The sequence below is a fragment of the Aristolochia californica genome, unplaced genomic scaffold, assembly GCF_029961685.1.
Source record: "Aristolochia californica isolate CCGP_79_NKW_82.1479 unplaced genomic scaffold, dmAriCali1.0.hap1 SCAF_13, whole genome shotgun sequence".
In the NCBI taxonomy this organism is placed as follows: domain Eukaryota; kingdom Viridiplantae; phylum Streptophyta; class Magnoliopsida; order Piperales; family Aristolochiaceae; genus Aristolochia; species Aristolochia californica.
In genome coordinates this window covers 11,438,119-11,461,192 of record NW_027181804.1, presented here as the reverse complement: position 1 = coordinate 11,461,192, position 23,074 = coordinate 11,438,119, and positions in this window count along the sequence as shown.

The following is a 23,074-nucleotide window of genomic DNA, read 5'->3' as shown; positions in this document are numbered from 1 at the left end:
TGACTTGTCATGCTTTTTTACCAGTAACAACATGGATGAGAAAGGAGACCTGCTGGGCTGAATAATTCCCTGGGCGAGCATATTTTGGCACTAGCGCTCAATTTCACCCTTCTATAAGTGGGGGTAACGGTAAGGTTGAACCACCACAGGTTCAATCCCCATTTTCAATCTAATGCGATGATCACAGTGGTGAATAGGCGGAAGAGCAGAAGGTGCCTGAAATAAATCTTCAAAGTCTATAAGTAATTGAGGTAACTTATAGAGCTCGGTACTCTGAACCTGAACTGCCTGAAGTGTGCAGGGCACAGTAGCATGTGTGCCATGCAAGGTTATCTGATGTTGGGCCTCTGTGAAGGTCATGGCCAGGGCCTAAAAATCCCATAAAATAGGCCGCAACATTTGGAGCCATTTAACTCCAAGTACCAAATCAAATCCTGTCAGAGGAATCAACAAGAAATCAGAAATAAAGGAGTGGCCCTCAATAGAAAAGGGGGCGGCTATAGAGACACTCACACTGGCAATTTTGGCCCATTGGCCACTGAGACTGAGAGGCATGTGTTCTGCTATATTACTAACCCAAGTTGTTTTGCCGCTGGCTGATTGATGAAGTTATGCGTGCTGACCAAGTCAACTAAGGCTAGTAACTGTAGAAGGTGCAACTGTGCCCAAACTTGCATTGTGTTGGAACTGCGCAGGCCAGTCATGGCATAGAGTGAAATAGCTGGCCCTCCTGGTCTATCTCAACAATGTCTTCCTCGGGTAGTATATCCTTAGAATCCTCACTGAGAATTACACTGAACAATTTTTTGCAAATGTGACCCTGGACATACTGGTCATCACAATTAAAACAAAGGCCCTTGGCCCTCCTCTTTTCCATCTCTTATCTATTTAATTTTTTTATGTAAGGGGCTGGTGGCGTGGAGGAAGAACTCTCTGCACGCTGGGCTGCAGTAGGACCTGTACGTGGAGGCCCTGAATAGGGTGGTGGCACAGTGGTATTTGTCCTGCTTGGCCAAGCTGGTTTTCTGATCAATGATTCCTTTAGAACACGCTATTTAGTATCAATTGTCCTGGCCAGATTCATAGCGTGGTCCAAATCTTTAGGGCCAACTAATTCAACCTCCAGACGCAAGGCCTCAGTCAACCCAGTAGTAAAGATTTGAACATACTGGGAGGGTTTGAAAAAATTACTAACTCTAGCCACCCCCCTTTTCATGGCCGCCACCAATCACCCGCTTCGTAGTAAGATCCTGAAAGACACAAGAAGACGATGAGAAGGTGATAGAGCAATTTAATTGTTTGGTCAATTGGCTAACCGAGAGCAAATTTAAAGGAAATTGAGGAACAAACAAAACATCTTGAAGGGGAATAGATGAAGTAAGAGAAGAGGAACCTTTGCCAAGGACCTTGGTTTGGGTACCTTCAGCAATAGTAACGAATTTATGAAGATAACAAGGAGATAATGACTGCAACAAGTGATTGTTGCCTGATAGATGTTCGAAGGCCCCAGAGTCGATGATCCAAGAGGAAGACGAAGAAGAGGAAGAAAGCATACCTGAGGCAATAGTAGTGGCAGCAGTAGATGATGAGAGAATAGATGATTCCATGAAGGACTTCATTTTCTGAAATACAGCATAGTCCTCAGCCGTAAGAGTCACATTTTCGGATGATGATTCAGCCTTATCTTCATTTTCTCAACGTTAACGGAGACTGGGTTAGCTGTGGCCCAATCAGGCTTGCCATAAAGTTTCCAGCATGATGCCACAAGGTGGTTCTGACGGCCACAATAAGTGCAAAGTTGAGGCTCAGTACGGAAAGAATTCTGACCCATTCTACCACCTCTATTTTCAGCCCCTCTCATAGTTCGCCCCCTCTCATATTTCTGCCCCGTCCTCGGGATGAGGAAGATGTTCCCCGATTGCTAGAGAACATCGCTGATGGAGCATCAATAGGAGAAGGAGGGGATGGATCTGGTATCTTAAGTAATGTAGCACTAATATCATCGAAGGATGGAAGAGCAGAAGAACTTAGAAGTTGAGTTTTGGCCACCTCAAGGTATGGTTTAATATTCGATAAGCAAATGGCTGCTGTCAAAGCTTCTCTTTTCATTCTTGAACGGCAATATCAGTGGAATATGGCTGAGCTAGTTTCCATTCTTGAAGAAGACCGCGAAACCATGCCAAAAATTCGTGAATATTATCTCCATGTTTCGTATGCAGCATGTTTTGTAAGACGTCATATATTTTTTGTAATGAAGCAGTGCTTGAGTAAAGCTTGGCACAAGTGTCCCATATGTTCTTGGCGGTTTCCAAGTGGACCACATTGTTGGCCACCTGCTCTTCCATGCTATTAATGAGCCAACTTATCACCATGTTATCATCCTTAACCCACTTGTGGTAGGACGCGTCTTCTTCATTAATCGGAGGAAGAAAGTTAACAACGTCGCTCAAGAGGTCACGAGTAATAAGAACCCTCCGAACTGATTGTGACCAGCTCATGTAATTGGACAGACCTCTAAGTGGAATTGCAGTAATACGGAGTATATCACTCTTATTACTATTGTATCCAATCTCCATGATGAGGCAAGTAAAATATGGAGGTCAAGGGAAAAGGCCTTCTTCAAAGAACAATTACTCTATGTAATTTGAAGAACCAGTAGACCAAATTCATCACCAACAAAAGAGAACAAGAACCAATTTCTTTCACAAGGGCAAGCACCAAATTATCAACAAATTTGTGCCTTTAGAAAGTGATAATAACATCCAGCCATCACTCAACTTCTCTTGTATTCATAAGAACAAAGAGAAGAAAGTAGATGCAACCGATTAGACCTTAATCCAAACTCCAACACAAACGAGCAATAGACAAAAATCCAGAGAAGATTTAACGACAAACCAAGACACTTGGAAGAGATTTATCTTCAGCTCATGGAAGACTTCAACGTGAGAAAAAAATTCAATTGTTGAAGTTAAAAAAATGAAACTACAAAGGGTAAATGGTTGTGGCATTTCATCAAACATGTAATGGGCATCCAACAACATAACACAAACCCATGAGCAACCTAAAGTAGGAGAAGATACAACAACATGTGCTAGAATTCTACCTCAAATGAGATGGATCCAAATTACATAAAGGTAATTGAATTTCACCCATCAATCTTAATAAGATGCAAACAAAAAATGAACTTGATCACTCTTGTAATTGATTTACAAGGAGTCAAGATTATAACATCAATTTAGTCATAGAAATAAATCTTTACAACATATAAAGATTTATCTTGACTTGATGTGACTCAAAATTCAAGAAGTAAAGAAAAACAGTAAAAAGGAGTATGTAAATAAGAAAAGGAAAAAAAAACATAAATAAGAAGATGGTGAACTTATCTCTTTATTACTGAACTCCTTTTACAACTTCTTGAACAGATTTCATAATAACTCCATGAAGAGATCCTAAACTCCTTGCTCTGATACCATGTTAAGTTGGGTCCAAGGCCCATCCCAAGATGACTAGCCACCTTAGGAAGCTTCTTTCTCAACTAATAAACTCAAAATATTTGTACTCACTAATCCATGTGGGACTATTCCTTAACACATGGAAAGGGAAATAATTTAATTCCTACGCCTGTTGATAACTCGGGATCCTATGGAGTCCATAACACCACCATGAAGATGTGGGACACCAAGAAGAGTCCTCACCCAAGCAAGCACGAGTCAAGGAATTAAGAAGCACAAACTGAATTGAGTTAGAAGACTTGAAGATCAAGTGGTGCCCACAAATATCTCATGAGTTGTCAACCTTATCAAGATGAGTTGGAAGATCATGAGGGACCCAAAAGGATAAGGCCACGAGTTGGCCTTCTCCCATATATTCACGTGAATGAAGAAGGAGTCCTAGTTCAACTCATATTAGTCTTCTAGTAGATTGGTTTGAATAGACTTATCTTAGAGAGTTAGAGTTGAAATGTAATAAGGATTGAAAGGTAAATTGTATAAGGACTCTACCTACTCCTCTACTATAAATAGAGGGGTTGTAATTCGAAATTCATCAAGTTACAATCTCATTCTCGAGTACGCTCTCTCTCTCTCTCTCTCTCTCTCTCTCTCTCTCTCTCTCTCTCTCTCTTTGCTTTGTGCAACCTCTCTTTGCTCTTTTATTTTTTCTTCCCTCTACCCGAGAGTTCTTCTTCCCTTTTCTTCTTTTTCTTTATTATTTCTCTTGGTCAGAATTATGGAAAAGGGATCCTAAAGTCAACAGTAGTTTCTTGGCTAAATTTATCAAACTAGGCCCATTGAGACTATTTAAGCCCATATAAGGACTTTTTAAAGTGGCATACGGACTTCCTCTCAACCACATAAGTAGGTGGTTTAATCATATAAATTTTCTTGGGTGTATCACTATTTAAGAAAGCATTTCTCACATCGAGTTGATAGATGGGCCATGAAGAGTTAGCGGCAAGTGATAACAAGATATGTACCAAATTTAACATCGCAATAGGAGAGTTCTCTTCACAATCCACCTCATAACATTGAGTGTACCCAATAGTAATGAGGTGGGCCTTAAGGTGAGCAACGGACCCATCCGGATTATCACATGATGTCCCAACTGTGATATTTTTGAGAGTCAAATAAATTATGGTATGAGAAAACGTACTGAGGCCACCTCTTCTTCAATAATAATGTCTCATCCCAAGAAACATAATAGCAGCAGCTATAATGTAACACGACCATCTTCCAACACATATAACACGAACCAAAATAGTAAACCTTGTAGAAGAACCCATGAAATAATCATAATCCAATATAAATATTTTTTCTTGGATGCATAAGTTTCATCTTTTGTGCTCCCCCTTTCTTGAATATTTTGGTCACATAAACTTATCCACAACATATGGAATAAAATACCTCTTTCTTGTACTTCTTCTACTTCTCCCCCTCAAGCTGGGAGGTAATGGCAGTGATCCTAGCTTGAACCAAATAACATAGATGTATAAATAAGTCCAAATAACATAGATTTAGTAATAAGCCCTTAAACTAGGGACAAGTGAATATTATCCTGATATAGCTACTCAAACAGTGACGCAAAACAAAGGGCATAAATTCGGAATTTTCAATACAACAGAATACTAGCATGACCTTTGATTATTCCAATGCGAATATATCTTTAAATATAGATCAGATTGACATGAAAGTTTCTCCTTCTGAAACTAGACTTAAATACCTTTAAACCAATTATAACTAATAATCATAAAATATAATTATCAGAAGAAAAATAATCTGATACATTTCAGTCTCTATCATCTGGCCAAACTAAGTAATGTTTCTCCTTTTTTGACAGCATGACCATTGACTCTTCCAAGATCAATATATCCTTATAAAAATATCATACCAAGAATTGGTTGAATAGGTAAGAAAATATAAATACATATATTTATTTTGATATATAATTCTCCATATAAAATATCTTTCTTGATATCATAAAATACCTTAGAAGTTGAAGATTTTTGCTACTGCTCGAACCTCTTTTGCAATCTAACCTTTGCTGCTTCAAATATCGATTTCTCTTTGTATATAACTCAGATAAAAAAATTGGTTGTATAGGTAAAAGAATAGACTTATAGATATTTCTAGTTTTTGAGAGTGTTGAATTTATGGAAAATTGAAATACTTCATTGACATCAATAACTTGTTGTAATCAGAGTACATGAACCTCTATTTATAATAGAGGAAGTTAGTAGAGTCCAATTACATTAAAACTACCCTTGTCCCAATTACACCCAAACTCTAATACTTAAAGATAAGTCCTGACATAATTAAATAACTCAATATAGATAAAAGACAAATATAACTCAAACTAAAACTCTTCTTGGTCGTGACCCTAAGATAAAGATACTTTTGTGAGTCCTTCTTGATCTTCCAACTGATGTGATAAGGATGCTAGCTCATGGTAATCATTGTGGGTTCTATTTTTTATGGGCTTGGGCCCATCTTGTACGCCTTCCTTGGTCGTGTGGCCCGTCTTATAATAATCTTAGATATGTGGGCCTTCCTTGGTCTTGTGGGCTTCAGCTTATCTTCCAACACTCCCCTTCAAGCTAGGGTGAGAGAACAACATGAACTCCTAGTTTGCTGCAAATGATGTATAGAATATTTTTGTATAAAATGGCACATCTTCCGATATGCCTTCTTCATCTTCCAACATTCCCCCTCACGTTGTTGTGTCCTTCCATGAGGCCCTGCGGCATTATATAAGTGAGAGTAAAAATCACTCCTAGCCTGTAAGCCATTGCTTCATACTCCAGTCCTAATGCTGGATGTAGGGTACACTCCGTCTTCTTAGGTAGTGTGTCTATCGGCATTTCTCTGAAGTGTCCACCACCGTGTCCCTCCGCAAGACAACGACTCTAAAGTGGTCGGAGACATAAAAGCCATTACAGAGGGGATAACATAGATGTAATAATAAGTTTCTCCGTCATGGTTTCCCAATATGATATATAACACGAAAGGAAATCCAAGAAATAATGTCCCCAAAGAGACATAATAGCAGAAACTCTATATAACACGACCATCTTCCAACACATATAACATGAACCAAATAATAAACTTTGTAAGAGAACCCATGATATAATCCGATATAAAAATTTCTTCTTAGATGCACAAGCTTCATCTTTTGTGCTCCCCTTTTCGTGAATAATTTGGTCACATAAACTTATTCACAACGTATGAAATAAAATACCTCTTTCTTGTACTTCTTCTACTTCTACCCCTCAAGCTAGGAGGTAATGGCAGTGATCTCAGCCTGAACCAAATATCATAGATGTAGCAATAAGCCCAAATAACAGAGATGTATAAATAAGCCCTCAAACCAGGGAGAAGTGAGATATTTTTTGATATATCAACTCAAACAATCGGCTTAAAATCGGATTTTCAATGTAACAGAATACCAACATGGCCTTTGATCCTTCCAATGCGAATATATCTTTAAATATAGATCAGATTGACATAAAAGTTTCGCATTTTGAAAGTAGATTTAAATACCTTTCATCCAAGTATAACTTAAATTCATAAAATATAATTATCAGAAGATAAATAATTTGATATATTTTGGTCTCTGTCATCTGGCCGAACTAAGATTTGTTTCTCCTCTTTTTCCAGAATGACCATTGGCTATTCCAAGATCAATATCTCCTTAAAAAAATGATACCTAGAATTGGTTGAATATTTAAGAAAATAGATTTACCTATCTTTATTTTTATATATAATTCTCCATATAAAGTCTCTTTATTGATAACATAAAATACCTCAGAATTTGAAGCGTTTTGAAGCCCTTCGAACCTCTTTTTCAATCTGACCTTTGCTTTTCAAATATCGATTCTCTTTGTAGAAAACTCAGATAAAAAATTGGTTGAATAGGTAAAAGAATATACTTATAGATATTTCTTTTGATATAAATTTATCCATATAAAATCTAGTTCTTGATAGCAAAAAATACCTCGGAATCTGAAGATTACTGCTGCTGCTGAACCTTTTTTCAATCTGACCTTCGCTCATTCAAATATCAAAATCTCTGTAGATAACTCCGATTGGAACAAATCATTTTTCTTTGGAAAGTAGACTCAAATATATTTTCGTAAATATATAATTTTCAATGTGAAAACATAAATATAGAGGTGAAAGACACAAAGAAAACTACAGATGTACGGACTGAAAAAAATAACTACAAATCTTGACCTAGGGTTTAGGGTTTAGAGAAAAGGATCACATTACCTCCGTAAGTTGACTAAGTCAACTCACAGAACCTGATCTAATACCATGTTGAGTTTATGTAAAAGTGAAATACTTCATTGGCATCAATAACTTGTTGTAATCAGAGTACATGAACATCTATTTATAATAGAGGAAGGTAGTAGAGTCCAATTATAATAAAACTACCCTTGTTCCAATTACACCCAAACTCTAACACTTAAAGATAAATCCTAACATAATTAAATAATTCAATATAGATAAAAGACAAATATAACTCAAACTAAAACTCTTCTTGGTCGTGACCCTAAGATAAAGATACTTTTGTGAGTCCTTCTTGATCTTCCAACTTATGTGACAAGGACGCCAACTCATGGTAATCACTGTGGGTCCTACCTCTTATGGGCTTGGGCACATCTTGTGGGCCTTCCTTGATCTTATGGCCCATATTATAATAATCTTAGATATGTGGGCCTTCCTTGGTCATGTGGGCTTGAGCTTTTCTTCCAACAGAGAGCATAAAATACCTCGAAAGCTGAAGCTTTCTGCTGCTACTGCTTGAACCTCTTTTGTAATCTGACCTTCACTCACTCAAATATCAATATCTCTCTGTAGATAAATCCGATTGGAAAAACTAATTTTTTCATGGAAATTAGAGTCAAATATATTTTCGTCAATATATAATTTTTAATATGAAAATCTAAGTATAGAGGTGAAAAATGCAAAGCAAACTACGGGTGTAGGGACTGAAAAAAATAACTATCGACCTAGACTTAGGGTTTAGGGTTTAGAGAAAATGATCTCATTATCTTTGTGGGATGACCATGTCAACTCATAGAACTTGCTCTGATACCATGTTGGATTTACGGAAAAGAGAAATACTTCATTTACTTCATTAACTCATCATAATCAGAGTACATGAACATCTATTACAATTACAATAAAACTACCTTTGTCCCAATTAAACCCAAACTCTAACACTTAAAGATTAGTCCTAGCATAATTAAATAACTCAATATTCATAAAAGACAAACATAACTCAAACTAGAACTCTTCTAGGACGTGACCATAAAATAAAGATGCCTTTGTGAGTCCTTCTTGCTCTTCCAACTTATGTGATAAGGATGTCAGCTCGTGGTAATCATGGTGGGTCCTACTTCTTATGGGCTTGGGCCCATATTGTGGGCCTTTCTTGGTCGTGTGGCCCATCTTATAATACTCTTAGATATGTAGGCCTTCCCTGGTCGTGTGGGTTGGAGCCCATCTTCCAACAAACCTATTCAACCATTTTTTTTATCTGAGTTATCTGCATAGAGAAATTGATATTTGAAGAAGAAAAGGTCAGATTGCAAAAGAGGTTCGGGCAGCAGCAAAAAGCTTCAACTTTTGAGGTATTTTATGCTATAAAGAAAGAGACTTTATTTGGAGAATTATATAACAAAAGAAAGATATGTTCATTAACTTATTATAATCAGAGTACATCTTCTCAAAAATATCACTGTTGGGATACCATGAGAGTCGGTGTCCGGATTGGGACACCATTATTAATAAACCCCCCACCCCCCCCCCCCCCCCCCCTCCCCCTGTAATGCCTTTTATTACTCCTACCTCTTGAGAGTCGTTGTCCTGTAGAGGAACACGGTGGTGGACACTTCAGAGCAATGCTGTTAGACAGACTACCTACAAAAGATTGAGTGTGCCCTACATCCAGCATTAAGACTGGAGTATGGAGCAATGTCTTACTGGCTAGGAGTGATTTTTACTCTCACTTATATTATGCCACCAAGGCCTCATGGAGAGACGCAACAGCATGAGGGGAGTGTTGGAAGATGAAGGCATATTGGAAGATGTGCCATTTTATACAAAAATATTATATACATCATTTGTAGCAAGCTGGGAGTTCATGTTGTTTTCTCACCCCAAGCTTGAGGGGGGTATTGGAAGATAGGCTCAAGCCCACACGACCGAGGAAGGCTCACAAGATGGGCCCAAGCACATAAGAAGTAGGACCCACCTTGATTACCACAAGCTGGCATCCTTATCACATAATTTGGAAGATCAAGAAGGACTCACAAAAGCATCTTTATCTTATGGTCACGTCCTAGAAGAGTTCTAGTTTGAGTTATGTTTGTCTTTTATCTATATTGAGTTATTTAAATATGCTATGACTTATCTTTGAGTGTTAGAGTTTGTGTGTAATTGGGACAAAGGTAGTTTTATTGTAATTGGACTCTACTACCTTCCCCTATTATAAATAGAGGTTCATGTACTCTAATTATAATAAGTTAATGAGGTCAATGAATTATTTATATTTTTCATAAATTCAACAAAAATAATATGAAAAATGGAGTCTTATGACCAAGTACAGATGAAGGTAACCTATTGTTAAGAAAGAAGGTCATAAGTATGGCATGAGGCAAATAAAAGTAGGGTACCTTCATGAAGTAGAGGAGGCCCCGGGCAACCTCAAGGAGATGGCAGTTCTTTCATTTGACAAAACCATTCTATTTTAGGTGTGTAGGCACATGATGTTTAATGGATAAGGCCATTATCTTGATGGAAAGACTGAAATTCTCTAGACAGATACTCTCTAGCATTATCTGACCTAAGTACTTGAATTTTCTTGCCAAACTGGGTTAAGTCCATAGCATGAAAGGCCTTAAATATAGAAAAAAAATAGATCATTCTTTAAACAAATATAACCAAGTAACCCAGGTAAAATTTGTTAGGAATCAGATGCCCTAATTCAATACGAATGAGAGCAATAATAATCACAACAGAAGAAATAATCAAGCATGAAAATACAATATTTATATAGGTTCACTTGAAGATGAGACTACGTCATGTCTTTCCCCGCTGCAATAATTCACTATGATGATGAAGTAGTTTACAAGAGAAATCGCATACACTCAAGTGTTTTTCTCTAACCTCTCTCTCTGAAAACTCATGATCCTCAATAATACCACTAATAGTGGTGCTCCTAAATATAAAAAGAAAACTAGGGCAACCGAAATACAAGTGTAAAATCCCCAAACTACCCTTAATGAAATAATAGTCTATAGGTCAATCTGTGTGCCAACTCTGCATAAAGCGTTAATTAGACTCCACAACTTGACAATCTCCATGTTATAAGGTGGGACCCACCATGATCATGTGAGGTGGTATGGTGAGTCATAACACAGGCTGGAATCCTTATCACATGAGTTAGAAAATTTGGCAATCTTCCTTGATTAATGTATTTGATTTATCTTCCCTTTGTTGATTTTTCAGGACTCCATGAATTTAGGTAATAGAGAAAATGAGATAGACACCATTGGGAGAAAAATGGAGGAGAAGAGGTTATGGACTTGATGATCCTAACCCTTCCCCTAAAGCTCAATTTATAGATTAATCAAACTATTGTATTACAATAATACCCTTGAACTTAGGGTTTAGGGTTTTAATCCTGGAAATTCAACCTAATTACATCAATGCCATCTCTATGAGATGACTCTTTATTTACCATCTTGCCACAATGTATGGGCCTATGGGCCTTCTCCTTGATCTATGGGCCTTGAGTCTGTCTTCTACATATCTTGGATGTATGAGACTTCTTTGGTCTTATAGGCTTTGGCCCATCTTCTAACACACTTGGACTTGTGGGCCTTACTTAGTCGTGTGGGTTTGGGCCCATCTTCCAACACTCCCCCTCAAGTTGGGGGTGAGATAACATCATGAACACCTAGCTTGCTGAAAATGGTGTATAAAATCTTTTTGTATAAAATGGCTTGGGTCCATCTTCCTACACTCCACTTCAAGATGGGGGTGAGAGAACATCATGAACTCCCATCTTGCTAAAAATGATGTATAAAATCTTTTTTATAACATGATAGTCCTCCCATCTTACAACTCTCCCCCTCAACCTGGTGGGCCCTTCCATGAGGCCTTGCTGGCATAAGATAAGTGAGAGAAAAATCACTCCTAGCCGGTAAGACATTGCTCCATACTCCAGTCCTAATGTTGGATGTAGGGCACACTCCTCTTATCAGGTAGTGTCACTCCTATCTCTTGTAGGTAGTGAGTCTATAGGCATTGCTCTAAAGTGTAAACAAAACCTCCTCCGTCACCGTGCCCCTCCAAAGGATAACGTCTCTCAAGTGGTAGGAGTTATAAATGCAATGCCATTAAAGGGGGTAGTGGGTTCCTAAATACTAAGGCCACCTCTTCTTCAATAATAATGTCTCATCCAAAGAGACATAATAGTTGCAACTAAAATGGGTTTAGTCCAATATAACACAACCATCTTCTAACACATATAATAAACTTTGTAAAAGAACCCATGAAATAATCTAATGCAAGTATATGTACCAAATAATATGTTGACCAAGGAATAATCAGTCAATACTTCAAAATAATGATCCAGCCATAGAAAAAATACCAAGTTGCATCGAGTCAAATAGTAAACCAATCTATCCAAGTCGTGGAAGAAATATGTATAAAACTTGGGCATGTATATCAGTGCAGAAAGTGAGTGGGACATGTCTGAGTTGACCCAGGCGGAGTTGGCCCGAGTTAACTTGGTGAAATGGTGCTAGACAATAGCAAGAAGAGCAAACTGGTTCGCTGGCATGACCGGTAAGGTCTGATCCGGGTTGGGCTAGAGGTCAATTAAAACCAGTTTCCTAAGTTAGGAAACATTAAATTTTCCAATAGTGTCATCTTCTTCACACGGCCTAAGGATTCGGCGGTGCAAAAAAAAAAAATTGGATTCTAAAATCTTTCCCAATATCATCGGCAATAGTAAGAATCAGGAAAATGTCTCCTTCCTCCCCATGGCACCGAACAGTTTGGAATACCTTTGTCTTCCTCATGGCACCAAATAGCTTGGGACAACAAAAACTTGTCTACAGAATGTAATCTTGACAAAAACAGAGTCTCAACAGCTAGCAATCGACAACAGATCTCTTCTTCCTCGAACAGCCCAGGACAGTAGCATTCATGGACCTTGATCCCTTCCTTGTTTCTCTTCAACAAACCAATCGATCAGCAAAGAACTTTTCAAAAAATAGAGCGGCAAGGCAGAGAAGAAGAGTTTCTGGGAAATAAAACGGTGAGTAGGTTGGATCAAGAAAAAAACATTATGTAATCTGAATAGAAAGTGTTAACTAGATGTTGGAAGATAGGCCTAAGCCCACATGACCAAGGTAGGCCCACATATCTAAGAGTATTATAAGATGGGTCACACGACCAATGAATGCCCACAAGATGGGTCCAAGCACATAAGAAGTTGGACCCACCATGATTACTACAAGCTGGCATCCTTATCACATAAGTTGAAAGATCAAGGACTCACAAAAGCATATTTATCTATGGTCATGTCCTAGAAGAGTTCTAGTTTGAGTTATGTTTGTCTTTTATCTATATTGAGTTATTTAATTATGATAGGACTTATCTTCAAGTGTTAGAGTTTGGGTGTAATTGGGACAAAGGTAGTTTTATTGTAATTGGACTCTACTACTTTCCCCTATTATAAATAGAGGTTCATGTACTCTAATTATAATAAGTCAATGAAGTATTTCTCTTTTTCATAAATTCAACATGGTATAAGAGCAGGTTCTGTGATTTGACGTGGTCAACCCACAGAGGTAATGTGATCCTTTTCTCTAAACCCTAAACCCTAAGTCTAGGTTCGTATTTTTTTAGTCCCTACACCCATTAGTTTTATTTAAGTTTTCACCTCTATAATGAGATTTTAATATTTAAAATTATAAATTTGAGGAAATATATTTGAGTCTAATTTCCAAAGAAAAATATTTTTTTTCCAATTAGAGTTATCTATAGAGAGATATTGATATTTGAATGAGCGAAGGTCTGATTGATAAAAAGGTTCGAGCAACACCAGAAAGCTTCAGCTTCCAAGGTATTTTATGCTATCAAGAATGAGACTTTATATGGATATATATATATATATATATATATATATATATCCAAAGAAATATTTGTAAGTATATTATCTTACATATTCAGCCAATTTTCAATTGGATTTATCTATAAAGAGAAATCGATATTTGAAGCAGTGAAGGTCAAATTGAAAAAAAAAAAGTTTCAAGCAGTAGCACAAAGTTTCAACTTCCGAGGTATTTTATGCTATCAAGAACGAGACTTTATATGGAGAATTATATATCAAAAGAAAGATAAATATTTATAAGTCTATTTTCTTACCTATTCAACCAATTCTAGGTATGATTTTTTATAAGGAGATATTGATCTTGGATGAGTAAATGGTCATTTTGGAAAAAAGGAGAAACAATACATATTTCGGCCAGATGACATAGACCGAAATCTATCAGATTATTTATCTTATGATAATTATATTTTATGAAGAGAAGTTATACTTGGATGAAAGGTATTTAAGTCTAGTTTTAGAAGGAGAAATTTTCATGTCAATCTGATAAATATTTAAAGATATATTCGCATTTGGAAGAATCGAAGGTCATGCTGGTATTCTGTTGTATTGAAAAATCCAAATTTATGCCCATTGTTTTGCATCACTTTTTGAGTTGATATATTAGGAAAATATCTCACTTCTCCCTGGTTTGAGGGCTTATTCATACATCTCTGTTATTTTGGCTTATTGCCACATCTATGATATTTGGTTCAAGTTAGGATCACTGCCATTATTTCCCAGCTTGAGGGGGGAGAAGTAGAACAAGTACAAGAAAGAGTTATTTTAATCCATATGTTGTGGATAAGTTTATGTGACCAAAATATTCAAGAAAGGGGGTTCACAAAAGATGAAGCTTCTGCATCTAAAAAAAATATTTATATCGGATTATGATTATTTCATGGATCCTTCAACAAGGTTTATTATTTTGGTTCATGTTATATGAGTTGGAAGATGTTCGTGTTATATTCAATTGTTGCTATTGTGTCTCTTTGGGGACATTATTATTGAAGAAGAGGTGGCCTCAGTACCTTTTCTCATACCATAATTTATTTGACTCTCAAAAAATCATAGTTGGGACACCTTGAGAGTCGGTGCCCGGATTGGGACACCATGATAAATTTAACTCTAAAAAATATCACGGGTGGGATACCTTAAGAGTCAGTGTCTGGATTGGGACACCATTATAAATAAACCCACTACCCCCCCCCCCCCCCCCCCCCCTTGTAATGGCTTTTATTACTCCTACCACACTAGAGTTGTTGTCTTTTGGAGGGACACAGTGCTAGACACTTCAGAGCAATGTCATAGACACAACCTACAGAAGACGGAGTGTGCCCTACATCCAGCATTAGGACTGGAGTATGGAGCATTGTCTTACCGATTAGGAGTGATTTTTACTCTCATTTATATTAGGCCAACAGGACCTCATGGAAGGACGCAACAGTGTGAGGGGGAGTGTTGGAAAATGAAGGCATATTGGAAGACATGCCATTTTATACAGAAAAATTTTATACATCATTAGCAGCAAGCTAGGAGTTCATGTTGTTCTCTCTCCCCCCTTCTTGAGGTAGAGTATTAGAAGATAGGCCCAAGCCCACATGACCAAGGAAGGTCCACATATCTAAGAGTATTATAAGATGGGCCACATGACCAACCCACAAGATGGGCCCAAGCACATAAGAAGTAGGACTCACCATGCTTACCACAAGTTGGCATCCTTATCACATAAGTTGGAAGATCAAGAAGGACTCACAATGGCATCTTTATCTTGTGGTCATGTCCTAGAAGAGTTCTAGTTCGAGTTATGTATGTCTTTTATCTATATTGGGTTATTTAATTATTCCAGGACTTATCTTTAAGTGTTAGATTTTGGGTGTATTTGGGACAAAGGTAGTTTTATTGTAATTGGACTCTACTACCTTCCTCTATTATAAATAGAGGTTCTTGTACTTTGATTATAATAAGTTAATGAAGTATTTCTCTTTTCCATAAATTCAACACTAGAAATCATCAATAACTTTCCAAATAAAAGCATCAAACACCAATGTCCCAATATCAATCAGTAAGACTTTCCTTAATTCAGCAATGTGGCCTGCTGGTTACGAACATGCATCTTGCTATAAACTTACCATAATGACAGCTGCGTGCTAGAACTTCTCCTGAAAACCAGTAGCATGTGGAAAAACTTCCTTTCTGAATCACGAAAGAACCAGTGATTATTTTTGAATCACTTGCTGCATCCCACAGAATGGCCTTGTGATTCTCATATCACTTTCTAGATTACGGAAGTCTCTCAATAGATACAATCGCATCTTGATTTCCAACAAGGCACAAGCAAGTATCGTTAGAATTTTGAATAGCAATATATTCTCAGGAAGGCAATAATGAAGGGGAAAATGAGCAACAAAAATAAAAATAAAAACTGAAGTTCCAAAAACACTATGAAAAAAACAAAGCATCTACGAGAAAAGAAATATAATGGAATTTTGGATTCTTGAAAACCATAGTTACGAGTCTTGAAAATCAATGTTCTCATACCATGTTGATTTTTAGGACTCCATGAATTTAGGTCATGGAGAAAAAGGAGAGAGACACCATAGGGAGAAAAATGGAGGAGAAGAGGTTATGGACTTTATGATCCTATCCTTTCCCCTAAATCTCAATTTATAAATTAATCAAACTATTGTATTACAATAATACCCTTAAACTTAGGGTTTAGGGTTTTAACCCTAGAACTTCAACCTAATTATATCAATGTCATCTCTTTGAGATGACTCTTTATTTACCACCCCGCCATAATTGTATGGGCCTATTGGCCTTCTCCTTGATCTATGGGCCTTCAGCCCATCTTCTACATCTCTTGGATGTATGGGTCTTCCTTGTTCTTATAGGCTTGGGCCCATCTTCTAACACACTTGGATTTGTGGGCCTTCCTTAGTCATGTGGGTTTGGGCCCATCTTCCAACACCCTTGATTTATGTAGATTTGGATAATCATGATTGATGTAGGTAGCGATATTAGGGATCCTATCTTATCTATTAATATGTAATTGAAATACTATAAATAGGAGTCTTGGTTGAAGGGTTCCATCAATTTCTCCACTTCTCAACTCATGAAGAATCTCTCTATAGCCTAATCTCTTTTTCTCTTCTCTCCTCTCTACCCCGAGCTCTCTCTCTCTCTTTACTCTTTTTCATCTTCCTCTCTCATCTTGCTCGAGGTTTCAATCATAGGGTCCTAAATTCAACATGGTATCAGAGCATCAAATTTAGGATCCCTACGTCAAAAGAATGCTCTAAGAAGTTATGATCAAAGCTAAGCAACATTGAAGCTTGTGAGATAAGTTTTTTATTCTTGTCAGTATTACTTTATGCTCTTGGTTTTGGGATCTTTAGAAGATGGTTTAGTGATGACTTTATCGATGTCTTCATCTTATGAAATTATTGAGGTTTATGCATCTCGGATTAGAAGAAGTTTACAAAGGCAGTTTTGTCGGTTTGCAAATTCTTGGCCAAAAATCTGTTTATGTTGAGATTTTCTGCATAAAAGTTATAATTTTGTGGTAAAAAAAATATTATTGATGAAAATAATTTTCATGAGCCTATTATGAGTGGTTTTTTGTCCATTGGATTTCACCCATTGATGAAGAAGATGTTGCTTATGCTAAGTGGTTAAAAAATGACACTTTAGTAATTAGTTGGCTCATCAACAGCATGGAAGAACCTATCTCCAACAATGTTATTCTACTCGACACCACCAAAAAAATTTGGGAGACATGTGCCAAGTTGTACTCTAGCTCTGACAACTTACACAAGCCATATGATATTCTCCGAAGAATGTTCAACATTAAACAAGGAAAAAATATCCATGAATATTTGGCTCATTTTAGAGGCCTTCTTCAAGACTGGAAGCTAGCTCAGCCTACCTTCACCGATGTCTTTGTTCAAGGCAAGCATAAGGAAGCCTTAGCCACTACCATTTACCAAGCAAACATTAAGCCATATCTCGAAGTTGCTAAAAGTCAACTCCTCGGAGCCTCTACTATTTTTGCATTCCAGACTCTTCTTCTTCTCTTACTTCCGCTATATACTCCGAGCATAGCGGAACATCAAATAAACTTGGCCGAGGTCGTGGAATAAATTTTAGAGGAGAACGAGGAAGAGATGCAAGGAATGGTTTTGTCAGAACAGACGATAGAGAATGCACCCATTGTGGGAAATATGGCCACACTATAGATTAATGTTTTAAAATCCATGGCATACCAAATTGGGTTAAAGCTAATCAAGCCTCAATAAGTGATACAAAGGAGGACCAATCTACCCAACCAACAGAAAATAAAACCCTTACCAATTATGAGTATGACTTATTCCAGAAGATGAAAACACTGATGGTCTCTCCTCCAAGTTCCTCCTCATATGTTGCTGCCACCACCACTTCAGGTATGCTCTCTGCCACTTCCTCCTCTTCCTCCTGGATAATTGACTCAGGGGCCTCAAAGCATCTCACAAGTAACAAAAATCCAATCCACTCAATTTCTCCTTGTATCTCGAATAAATTTGTTATCACCACTTCCGCTCAAAAATATTCTTTTGGTTCCTACTTTTCCCTTGAATCTTTGCTCTTTTAGTCAGCTAACACAACATTTTAATTGTTCAATTACCTTCTCACCCTCTTCTTGTGTGTTTTAGGATCTTACAACGAAGCAAGTAATTGGTGGAGGCCATGAACAAGGGGGGCTCTACTACCTGGACATGCGTCAAATAAATGTCGTCTCTACCAAGGAAACTGAGACAAGTCTATGGCACAATCGGTTGGGACATCCATCCACACAATATCTTCATCTTCGTTTTCCTACCTTTAAGGATATGTCAAATTTAAATTGTGAAGTGTGTCAACTAAGCAAACTCCAAAGGACCACATACTCACCTCGTCCAGAACTTAAAAGTATTGCTCTTTTTTCGTTGATCCAAAAAAATGTATGGGGACCCTTAAGCGTCTCAAACATTTCCTGAGTCAAGTACTTTATTATATTTATTGATGTTTTTACTCGTACCACATGGCTATTTCTTTTTAAAGAGAGATCTGAACTACTATCCATTTTTAAATCCTTTCATGCTATGGTACTTAGGCATTATAATGCCAAAGAATATACTTCCAAAGATCTTGAATATTTTTGGCAAGATAATGGCATTATCCATCAAACACCTTGTGCCTACACCCCCCAACAAAATGGAGTAGCAACATGGAAGAAGCATCACCTTCTTGAAATAGCTCACAGCTTATTGTATACCATGAAAGTCCTATACTTTTATTGGCCACATGCCATCCTTATTGCATGTTTTCTTATAAATAGGAAACCCTCTTCCATTCTCGGTCATAAATCCCCATTTTCCTTATTTTTTCCACATGGTGATCCCTTTTCACTTCCTTGAAAGTCTTCGATTGTACATGCTTTGTTCATATTACCTCCCCATAATTTAGTAAACTTGATCCAAAATCAATCAAGTGTATCATCTTAGGATACTCTCGCACACAGAAGGGTTATATTTTCTAAAATCCCACTCTCCAAAGGTTACTTGTGTCCAGGGATGTAACTTTTTTTGAAGACACTTCATACTACTCTGACAATGCTCCTCCAGGTCTCTCTTCTGTACCAACCTCTCCTAGATCGGTTGTGCCCTGTGCTACAGAAACTATTTAACCCACCTACGGAGTGTGCGGATCCCATCAAGGTAAGTCCATCTTCTCCTGTTCCTTTGGACTACAATATGATACTCGACCCATTGCCTTAAGAAAAGAACCTGTAAGGGACAGCTAGCAGTATTGTTGGAGACGAAGCCACACATAATCACACGGATAAAAGACCAAGTCACGATGTCGTTTATCATAATTGGCTTTCATTGTACGTTGAGCTTCTTGTAAATGAGATCGGACCTGGTGGATCATTGCATCGCGTTTCTCCAAAGCCTGGTCAATTTCTGCCACTCTAGAAAAGCCAGATTCATATGATAACAGACGAGGGGGATCTCTGCCATGAACGAACTTGAAGGGAGTCGTGCACAGTGCTGTATGGTATGATGTATTATAACAAAACTCCGCCCAGGCCAGCCACCAAACCCAACTTTTAGGTGAATCCCCGACATCTGTCTGCAGGTGGTAGGTGGAGCAGAATGCCAACTTTGTCCCCTGTAACTTGAAGAGTTCTTTCCAGAAAGTACTTGTGAAGACTGCATCTCTGTCACTGGTAATGGACTAAGGGATGCGATGCAGGCGAACAATTTGATCCATGAAGAGATGGGCGACATGAGTCGTTGTATATGGATGCGCCAATGGCAAGAAATACCCATATTTAGAGAATTGGTCCAACATCATGAAGATAATTGTTTTGCCAGATGACGTGGGAAGGCCATTAATAAAGTCCATGGATATATTTGTCCATACCTGTGAAGGTAACTGAAGTGGTTGTAGCTGCCCAACTGGACTTAAGGACTCCGTTTTGTTCCGCTGACAAATCTGGCAAGCTGTCCCCCACACTACTTTTCATGCCCTGCCAGTAAAAGTCATGACTGATACGAAAATACGTTTTTTGCCATCTCTCATGAGTGCTGTCGTGAAATGTAGATAATATGTTGTGGATGAGGGCAGAGGTCGGATGGAGATAAATTCGATTCTTGAACAATATAAGTCGGTCCTAAATGGTCTAGTTGATATCCATGGTTTTCTGCTCAATATTGTGATATAATTCCAGGAGCTCAAGATGCTGCTGAGTTTCATCCCGAATGGAATGCAGCAAAAGAAATTTGAGCTGATTGATTGCGTTTAGCTGAGGGTCAGACAGGTCTCTGCTGGACAAGGCATCAACACCCACGTTGAGGTGGCCAAGTTTATACTCAACCAGAAAATCAAATCCCATCAATTTGCTCAACCAATGCTACTGGGGGGAGGTGGTGATACGCTGCTGAGTAAGTACTTCAAACTACAGTGATCTGTCTGTATGATAAAGGAGTGTCCCCATAGATAGGGTCACCAGTGCTGAATGGCTTTTCCTAAGCCGATGAGTTCCCTTTCATAAACAGCTAATTTGTGTTGATGTTGGCCGAGCTATCTGCTAAAATAAGCTATGGGATGGCCCTGTTGCTGTAAGACCACGCCAATACCTCTGCCTGATGCATCACATTTAATAACAAACAATTCATCAAATTTGGGAAGTTGGAGTACCGGGGCGGATGAGCGGATGATAATGCGGACTTCAAGTTCTATAAAGAGGACGATGTTGTATCAGACCATGTGAATACATTGCGCTTAAGGAGATTGTTGAGTGGAGACGCAATTTGTCCATAGGCACGAATAAATTATCTATAGTAACCTACTAGGCCCAAGAACCCCCTTAACGCTATGACTGATGTGGGAGTAGGACAATCAACTACTGCCTGAATTTTGCTACAGTCTATCTTCACGCCAGATGCTGAGATTACATAGCCCAAATATGCTACCTCTAATGTACCCATCGAGCATTTGGACTGGTTGAGAACCAAATGATGGGAATGAAGGATAGTGAACACATGGCGTAGATGTTGAAGGTGTTTGTACCAGTGCATACTATAAATCAAAATATCATCAATGAACACAAGACCAAACTTCTGTAAGATAGACCGAAATACCTCATTCATGAGGGCCTGGAAAGTGAAGGGCGCGTTGGATAGTCCAAATGGCATGACTAAAAATTCAAAATGCCCATGGTGCATGTGGAACACCACCTTCTCCTGGTCGGAAGAGTGCACTCTAATCTGGTGATACCCTGATTTCAAATCCAGCTTTGTAAATAAGTTGGCCCCATGCAATTCATCTAAAAGTTTATCCACCACTAGAATTGGAAATTTATCTTTGATGGTATGAGCATTGAGCTCGCTGTAGTCAACACAAAAGCGCCAGGATTTGTCATGTTTCTTGATGAGTAACACTGGTGAAGAAAAAGAAGATCTGCTAGGCTAGATAATTTCTTGTGCGAGCATAGTCTGGCATTGGCGCTCGATTTCATCTTTTTTTAAATGGGGGTAATGATAAGGGCGTACCACCATAGGTTCAGTGCCCAATTTCAATCGGATACGTTGATCACAATTTCTAAGAGGTGGAAGTGTAGTAAGCACCTGAAATAAGTCACCAAATTGCATAAGTAAGGAATTTAACTTACAGTGATCTGCGTCCAAGACTTGATTTCCAAAAGAGTGCATGGCGTGGGAGCATGAGTGCCATGAAGAGTCATGGGATGTTGTTGGGCAGTAAATGTCATAGTGAGTGCCTTGAAATCCCATAAGATTGGCCCCAACGTCAGGAGCCATTTAATGCCAATACCAAGTCAAAATTGCTCTCAAGTGGAATGACTAGGAAATTTGCTACAAATGAGTGACCTTCAATACAAAATTCAAAGGAGGGAGAAATTCCACTTGAAATTTTTTCCCCATTGGCAACGGATATTGAAATGTCGGTGTTAGTTTGCATCCACAACCCAAGTTGTTGAGCGGCTGGCTGGCTAATGAAATTGTGGGTACTGTCCGAATCCACTAATGCCAGTAACTGGAGAGGCCGTAATCCGGCATGGACCTGCACAGTGTTGGAGTTGTGCATGCCTATCATAGCATGCAGGAAATGGCTGGTTCTTCCAAATCTGGCTCTACACTATCTGCCAACTGTATCTCTTCCTCTGACTCAACCAGTACCTCCATCCACAATAAACATTTTTATTGGTCGCCCTAGACATATTGCTCATCACAATTGTAACAAAGGCCCTTGGCTCACCTCTGTTCCATCTCTGGTCTAGACAAGCGATGGATATATTGTGCTGGTGGAGTAGAAGTAGAATTTTCAGCACGTGGTGCTGGGATTTGCCCTTGGCTTGTAGATGATGCATATGATATGTGGGGGTAGTAGTGGGCGCCCTGCTTGGCCAAGGTGGTCATCAGACCAGAGACTTCTTGAGGATACGTTGTTTTGTATCTATAGTTCGGGCAAGGTTCATAGCATGAGCCAATTCTTGAGGGTCATGCAATTCTATGTCCAAGTGCAAGGCCTCCACATATCCGGTAGTGAATAAATTAACATATTGTGTAGGGGGCACAAATCGACTGGCGTGTGTCAGTGTTACGGTCCCGGGTCATGGATCGAGTAACACGGCATGGGATTTGTGAATCCAGCACTCAGAATTTACTCACTTCATGTCAAGGGTCTGTGTATGAGTATTTCTCCTTAACCAATGCTTGGCCAGGAGGAAAGATCCTCTTTTGAGGGTCCTACCGAGTTGTTGTGCTAGGTAGAAGACCCCACAGCAATGCTGACCTTGCTAGAGCAAGGTGCTCTCTTTTCTTGGTCACGGCAAAGAGGGTTTGGCCCTCTTTGTTGCTGCTCTAGCTAA